This window comes from Rhinopithecus bieti, unplaced genomic scaffold (assembly GCF_001698545.2).
Source record: "Rhinopithecus bieti isolate Rb0 unplaced genomic scaffold, ASM169854v2 scaffold_13900, whole genome shotgun sequence".
Taxonomy (NCBI): Eukaryota; Metazoa; Chordata; class Mammalia; order Primates; family Cercopithecidae; genus Rhinopithecus; species Rhinopithecus bieti.
In genome coordinates this window covers 4,782,957-4,790,808 of record NW_016808376.1, presented here as the reverse complement: position 1 = coordinate 4,790,808, position 7,852 = coordinate 4,782,957, and the positions used below count along the sequence as shown (strand labels likewise).

The following is a 7,852-nucleotide window of genomic DNA, read 5'->3' as shown; positions in this document are numbered from 1 at the left end:
GGTTGTGTTTCTTTGCCATATTTTGAAATGGCCCTGCAAAGCTGTCCTTTCTGGGGGGAAAAATTTACATCTCTAAAGAATCTCTATTAACATAGCTATCTCTTTTTCTTCCAGGCCCTCCCAATCCTGAGATTAACTGAGAGTTGAGCACCCTCTAAAGGTCTGAATAGGAACAGTTGTCATCTATTGTCTGTAAGGGCAGCCACTGTGAGCTCTGATGTTAAGGAAGGTACACAAGTCTAGAAAGACTGAAGATGTATTGATACACACATAAAAATCAAATAGAGGATGAAAAATTAGCAAGACACTATGCCTAGAACAATTATTTATATCGTAACCACCCGAGGGGTTCACCTTGCCTGCTGCCTAGACAGAGATGATTCATCAAGACAGGGGAATTGCAATAGAGAAAGAGTAATTCACACAGAGCTGGCTGTGTGGGAGACCAGAGTTTTGTTATTACTCAAATCAATCTCCCCGAGCATTCAGGGAGCAGAGTTTTGAAAGATAACTTGGTGGGTGGAGGGGGTAAGCCAGTGAGCCAGGAGTGCAGACTGGTCAGAGATGAAATCGCGGTGAGTCAGCTGTCTTCTTGCATTGAGTCAGTTCCCGGGTGGGGGCCATAAGAGCAGATGAGCCAGTTTATTGATCTGGGTGGTGCCAGCGGATCCATCAAGTGCAGGGTCTGCAAAATGTCTCAAGCATTGATCTTAGGAGCAGTAGAGGGAGGGTCAGAATCTTGTAGCCTCCAGCTGCATGACTCCTAAACCGTAATTTCTAATCTTGTGGCTAATGTTAGTCCTACAAAGGCAATCTAGTCCCCAAGCAAGAAGGAGGTTTGCTTGGGAAAGGGCTGTTACCATCTTTACTTAAACTATAAACTAAGTTTCTCCCAAAGTTAGTTCAGCCTACCCCCAGGAATGAATAAGGACAGCTTGGAGGTTAGAAGCAGGATGGAGTCAGTTACGTTAGATCTCTTTCACTGTCTCAGTCATAATTTTCCAAAGGCAGTTTCGATATCATCCCTTGTAACAGAAAACATTTAAGACTGTTTGTAAGAATGCATATATAAAACAGTGTGGTACAGATTTAAAATATGAGAATAGTAGAAGTAGGAACATTAAGGAGGACTGGAGAAGAATCCAGTACAAAAAAAGCACCCCGTGGCGTCTTTTGTACATACAATGGGCGGGCCACATGGTTGACTGTAAACTTTCTAGCAACCATTGCAAAAGAGAAACTCGGTCAGTCAGTCACAAGATAAAAGCAGACCAATTGTTCAGGAGAAGCACAATTATTCTTCATATTAAGACTGAGGACTAAGCTCTGATTTTTTCTTTTCTTGCCCCAGTTCTTATCTAAGGGGTCTGAGGAGTCATGCCCTGCAAGCCATAATTCTTATCAGATGGGTTTTATTTAACCCTACATATTGCAACTTACTTTCCCTTCTGAATCTGGCATAACATTATGTGGCAGAGAAGAAAATCAAAATATTTTACCCCAAAACGTGTTTCTTTGCCATATTTTGAAATGGCCCTGCAAAGCTGTCCTTTCTGGGGGGAAAATTTACATCTCTAAAGAATCTCTATTAACATAGCTAGATCTTTTTCTTCCAGGCCCTCCCAATCCTGAGATTAACTGAGAGTCTAGCACCTTCTAAAGGTCTGAATAGGAAACAGTTGTCATCTATTGTCTCTAAGGGCAGCCACTATGAGACTTCAAAAGAACCTCAGTCTCCACAGTCTTTTATCTGAACCCGAATATTTTCTTTCTATTGATCCTAGGTCTTTAGACAAACTCAACCAATCGGCAGCCAGAAAATGTTTACATTTATCTATAGCCTGGAAGACGTCATCCCCATTCCTTTCGAATTGTCCCGCCTTTCTCCACCAAACCAATGTATTTCTCAAATGTATTTGATTGATGTCTCGTGCCTCCCTAGAATGTATAAAACCAAGCTGTGCCCTGACCACCTTGGGCACGTATTCTCAGGACCTCCTGAGGGCTGTGTCATGGGCCGTGGTCATTCATATTTGGCTCAGAACAAACATCTTCAAATATTCTACAGAGTTGGACTGTTTTCGTCCACAAGACCAGAGGGTCCCAGCCATCATCTTTGAGATGAGGCTGAATCATGTAATAAACAACATCTCTGATATCTTCCCAGCAGATGAACCAGTGTTTTACAGAACCGCTTCCCATAACATTAGGTGGATCATCACCAGAAGCCCATTCCAGTAACAGCAGTTCTGTGAGGAGGTGGAATTGTGTGTTCCAGCTCTCTGCGATTCTGCTTTGTATCCTCAGGAAGATTTTAGACTGGCTGGAAAATCCATAATTTATACTCATTCCTAGTTGTTTGGGTTTTACAATACAATCACAACCGTCCTCTCTTTTCATCCTCAAAAACCTCTCTGAGACAGGGATTATTAAAACTGTTTTACAGATTTAGAAACTGAATCCAAGCATGGTTCGACAGTTGGAAAATTATGGAACAAGGATTTGAACCTGCTAATTCCCAATCTAATCTTGGGCCATGCCTTTATTACCAAACCTCTTAGAGTCCTCTCTTCCTTGAATTTTTTCACTCCATTAAAATTGGATTTTTATATCTACACCTCTGTTGAGATTGCTATCATAAAACTCACAAATGATATTTTTATTGTCAAACCCAGTAACCCCTTTTTTCAGCCTTTAAAAACAAAATTTGAATGCTAGGTGTGTTGGCTCACACCTGTAATCCCAGCACTTTGGGAGGCCGAGGAGGGAGGACTGCTTGAGGCCAAGGTTTAGAAACCAGCCTGGGCAACATAGCAAGACCCCTGTCTCTACAAAAAATTTAAAAATTAGCCAGGTTTGGTGATGTGCACCTCTAGTCCCAGCTACTTGGGAGGCTGAGGCAGAAGGATTGCTTGAGCCCAGGAGTTCAAGGCTGCAGTGAAGCATAATTGCATCAGTGCACTCCAGCTTGGGCAACAGAGTGAGACCCTGTCTGTTATTTACAAAGACACTCTTTGGCATTCTGTTTTCCTTTGTCCTTGGGAACTCTTGTTACTCCTGATATCCCTCCCACCTTTCTGATGACTTCTGCTCCTTGGCTTTTATGGGTAACTCCTCTCCAGCCCACATCCTAAATGCTGGCGCTCCCTGAGGGTCCATCTTTGGTCCTCTCCTCTTCTTACTCTATGCATTTTTCCCAAGAGAGCCAATCCCCTTTCATGAATTCAGACGCCATCTTGACAGCATGAATTCCGAGACACGCTCAGCAAGGTCACGTCTTCCATGAGGTTGAGTTCTAAAGTCTGAGGCTGAGGTAAAAATAGCATTTTCTCACTCTGAAATTTGTTCATTGTTTTTTGTTTTGTTTCAGCTGATGCAACAGCTGGCTCAGATTTGGAGCCGTTATGTAGAAAAACAATGTTTTTTGTTTTTGTTTTTGAGATGGAGTCTCACTCTGTTGCCAGGCTGCAGTGCAGTGGCACAGTCTCAGCTCACTGCAACCTGACTCCCTGGTTCAAGTGATTCTCCTTCCTCAGCCTCCCGAGTAGCTGTGATTACAGGCATACACCACCATGTCCAGCTAATTTTTGTATTTTTAGTAGAGACGGGGTTTCACCATGTTGGCCAGGATGGTGTCAATCTCCTGACCTCATGATCTGCTTGCCTCAGCCTCCCAAAGTGCTGGGATTACAAGCATGAGCCACCGTGCCCAGCCAAAACAATGTTTGTTTTAAAGGCTGAAATTTTACTCAGAGAGTTCACAATGTGAGAATGTACAAGAGAAATGAGGCCATTGGAGGAACAGCAGATTCACACCTCCCATTTTGTGGTCAGTTTAGACCACATAACCATGAAGTGAAATGGCAGAAAAAAAAATTTCAGTAATTTTTCCTTTCTCTCTATGATTTATTTAGGAGCAAGCCCACACAGTGAATTTGTGTGTTAACGATGACTCTGTTCTTCCCCACCCCGTCTCTCACTGTCTACCTACTAGGCCTTTCCCATTTGGTCGTCCTGCAAGATTTCAAATTCAACATGTCCAGTATTTAATTTATTGTCTTTACCTCCCATCCCAGTTTTAATTAGATGTAGCAAGATGTTCACTCAGTATTGTTGCTGTAACAAAGATACTCCCACATTTTAATGGCTTAACCAATAAAAACTTATTTCTCATCTCATATCCAAAGTAGGCATTCTAGGGCAGAAGATAGGGGATGAAATTGGGGCATGAGAGGTCCATTCTGCAAAGTCATTCAAAGGTCCAGACTGAGGACTGCCGTCTTCAATAGGTGGATTCCAAGATTGCCTTGGCATCATCCAGACAGGAGAAGGGAACGGAAAAGAGGATGCAGAAGGGCATATCTAAATTTTAGCATCACCCTTATGAAATGTACATATGCCAGCAATAAGTCTACAGTATGGGAGGGAGCATAACAGCAAACTTTGGTGGACAGTTTGTCTGCCACACTCCCTTCCTCCCTGTTTCTCATCGGTTCTTCCATCAGTATTTCCTCTGTGTGTGTGTATTTTTTTTTCTGTAAAATGGGCCAATAATAGTACTCTCCACAGGAGTTGTTATGAAAATTGAGACAGGCTATGTGAAGCAATTAGAATACACCTGAGTCATATGGAGGCACCAGAGTGTATGAATGCTAACAGTTATTCGTTAGCTGTGGGACTTCCTCAGCCACCCAGTTGTGCCAAGCTAGAAACGCTCTTCTCTCATCATCCACCTCCAATCAACAAGTCCTGCTTGTTCATTTAAAAATTCATACATCTTTACTTTTCTTTAAATGCAAGGCATAGGCCTGCAGGTCTCTGTCAAGCCACAGACACAGGTCTCTGATCCACAGGAGGGAGTTTGCTAAAGTTGTGAAGAACAAAGCCGACTTTAAGAGATACCAAGTGAAATTTAGAAGACGACAGAGGGTAAAACGGATTACTATGCCCGGAAACGCTTGGTGATACGGGATAAAAATAAATACAGCACACCTAAACACAGGATGATAGTTCATGTAACAAACAGAGTTATCATTTATCAGATTGCTTTTGCCTGTATTGAGGGGCATATGATAGTCTGCACAGCATATGCACACGAACTGCCAAAATATGGTGTGAAGTTTGGCCTGACAAATGATGCTGCAGCGTATTGTCCTGGCCTGCTGCTGGCCCTCAGGCTCCTCAGTGGGTTTGGCATGGCCAAGATCTATGAAGGCCAAGTGGAGGTGACTGGCGATGAATACGATGTGGAAAGCATTGATGGTCAGCCAGGTGCCTTTACCTGCTATTTGGATGCAGGCCTTGGCAGAACTACCACTGGCAATAAAGATTTTGGTGCCCTGAAGGAAGCTGTGGATGGAGGCTTGTCTATCCCTCACAATACCAAATGATTCCCTGGTTATGATTCTGAAAACAAGGAATTTAATGCTGAAGTATACCAGAAGCACATCAGAGGCTAGAATGTTGCAGATTACATGTGCTACTTAATGGAGAAGGATGAAGATGCTTACAAGAAACAGTTCTTTCAATACATAAAGAACAATGTAACTCCAGACATGATGGAGGAGACATACACGAAGCTCATGCTGCTGTATGAGAGAATCCAGTCTATGAAAAGAAGCCCCAAAAAGAAGGTTTTTAATTTTTTTTGAGACGGAGTTTCGCACTGTCACCTGGGCTGGAGTGCAATGGCGCGATCTTGGCTCACTGCAACCTCCGCCTCCCTGTGTTCAAGTGATTCTCCTACCTCAGCCTCCTGAGTAACTGGGATTTACAGGCGCCCGCCACCACGCCCAGCTAATTTTTTGTATTTTTAGTAGAGAAGGGGTTTCCCTGTATTGGTCAGGCTGGTCTCAAACTCCTGACCTTGTGATCTGCCTGCCTCGACCTTCCAAAGTGCTGGGATTACAGATGTGAGCTACCGCACTCGGTCAAACCAAACAATTTTCTATGAGGATTTTTCAGATACAGACAATAAACTTATTGACAGAAAAAAAAAAGCGAGTAATAGATATTTCTGATGTGGAACTTATATGGACTTTTTTTTTTTTTTTTAAGAAAACAAAACAAGAAACCCTCTCCCTGAGGGATCCGATGTGTTTATATGGCTTCAATTGTCATCTTGAAAATGGTCACATATGACTATGGAACTGGATTGGAGCTCCCAGCTGGAAGGAATCATGAAAAGTCTTGTCCCCTCATTATTTTTAAAATTTTATTATTTTTTTTAAGACAAGGTCTCTCTCTGCTACCCAAGCTGGAGTACAGGGGCACCACCATAGCTCACGGCAACCTCAACTCCTGGGCTCAAGCAATCCTCCTGCCTCAGCCTCCTGAGTAGCTGGGATTACAGGTACATGCCACCACACCTGGCTATTTAAAAATTTTTTTTTATAGAGATGGGGTCCTGCTATTGCTGCCCAGGCTGGTCTCAAACTCCTGGATTCAAGCAGTCCTCCCACCTTGGCTCTCCAAAGTGCTGGGATTACAGGCAAGAGCTACTGTGCTGGGCCTGTCCCCTCATTTTAGAACTAAGGAAACTGCAGCCCAGATAATGGCAAAGTGGGGCCTAGGACCCAGGTCTTTTGACTCCAGTCTTGCCTTCCATGATACTCAGCTGCCTTAATTAATTAACTCCACAGAAAGCCAAAACCAACCATACAACTCCTTTCCCTTCCTCCTCACAATTTTTGTTTGGTGTCTGTTAAATGAAAGTGGCTGCTGCGTGAATTTCCTCTAATCTCCTGTGGTTACCAAACCAATGAAAATTCTAGAGTACTGAGTTCTGATTCTTCTAACCTGGTTACTCTGACCCCAAGCCCAACCATAGCCCAGTCCACCTCCCTGCTTTTTATTGAGCAGCAGATGGCACTGTGTCCAAGTCTGGAAAGATGCTCTCTGTTTCCAGGGAAAGTTGGGGCAAATGCACTCAAGCTTCCTGCTAAACACTCCTATAATTTTCGTGAGGCACTCGCCCTCCTCCTCCCAGGCTTTAGTGTTATCTGTGTGCTAAAAGGCACAAGTAACACTGTCAGTATGTGTGTAATGTATGTGGTTTCAGATGTGTGGGCTTAGACTGCTAGCCTGCCATGGAACTTGCTTCCTCTCCTTCCTGGGCACACAGCTGGACTACATTTCTTGGTTTCCAGCAGAGTTAGATTTGGCCATATGTCCAAGTTGTGGCCAATAAAATGCAAAAGGAAGTGATGTGTGCCATTTCTAGGCCCCATCTCTAAACTCACATGCTCTTGGCCCTCCACTAGCTGATGTCAGTGCCCAAAATGACCTTGGAGGTCATGGGCTGAAGATGGTGGCATTGTGACCACCCTGGGCCCCTGAATGACTGCATGGAGCCAAGTTCCTGAATTGACTTGGATCTACGTTGGGCTGTTACACAAGCTTAGAATTAAACTGTAATTGGCGAAGCCACTGAAATTTTTTGCAGTAATTTCCCTACCACAACTGATACACAGATGAACTGATGAAACCCTAATGTCCTATGTGATATTCCTGTAGAAAATATGGGAAGTATCCATGTTTCTGCACAATAGGGATTTCTTTCTCCATATTAGACTCCAAACAGGTTTCCTGTCAAAAGGGGTTGTAAAGACCTCCCCATCCCAATTGTTTTAGCAAGCAAAGGACGTGATCTGCAGACTCAAAGGCAGGCAGCTAGCAAGGAGAAAGCACAGTAGCTTAGGAAGAAGAGAGACCGTAGCATGTGGTCAAACTTGTTTATGAGTAAAGCAGGTAACCAGGAATTTGCCAAGCATTTTGGAGTGAATTAAATCCTTCATGAAGATAAAGGTACTGTAATAAGAACTATTCAGATTGGAAGAGTGTCTTTAAAGCT

The 7,852-nt window shown here is 43.4% G+C and overlaps 1 pseudogene; it reads left to right on the top strand.

The window, feature by feature from the left end:
- Positions 1-4,988: 4,988 nt before the first annotated feature.
- LOC108538523 (60S ribosomal protein L5 pseudogene) lies at positions 4,989-5,641 on the top strand (annotated as a pseudogene).
- The last annotated feature ends 2,211 nt before the right edge of the window (positions 5,642-7,852 follow it).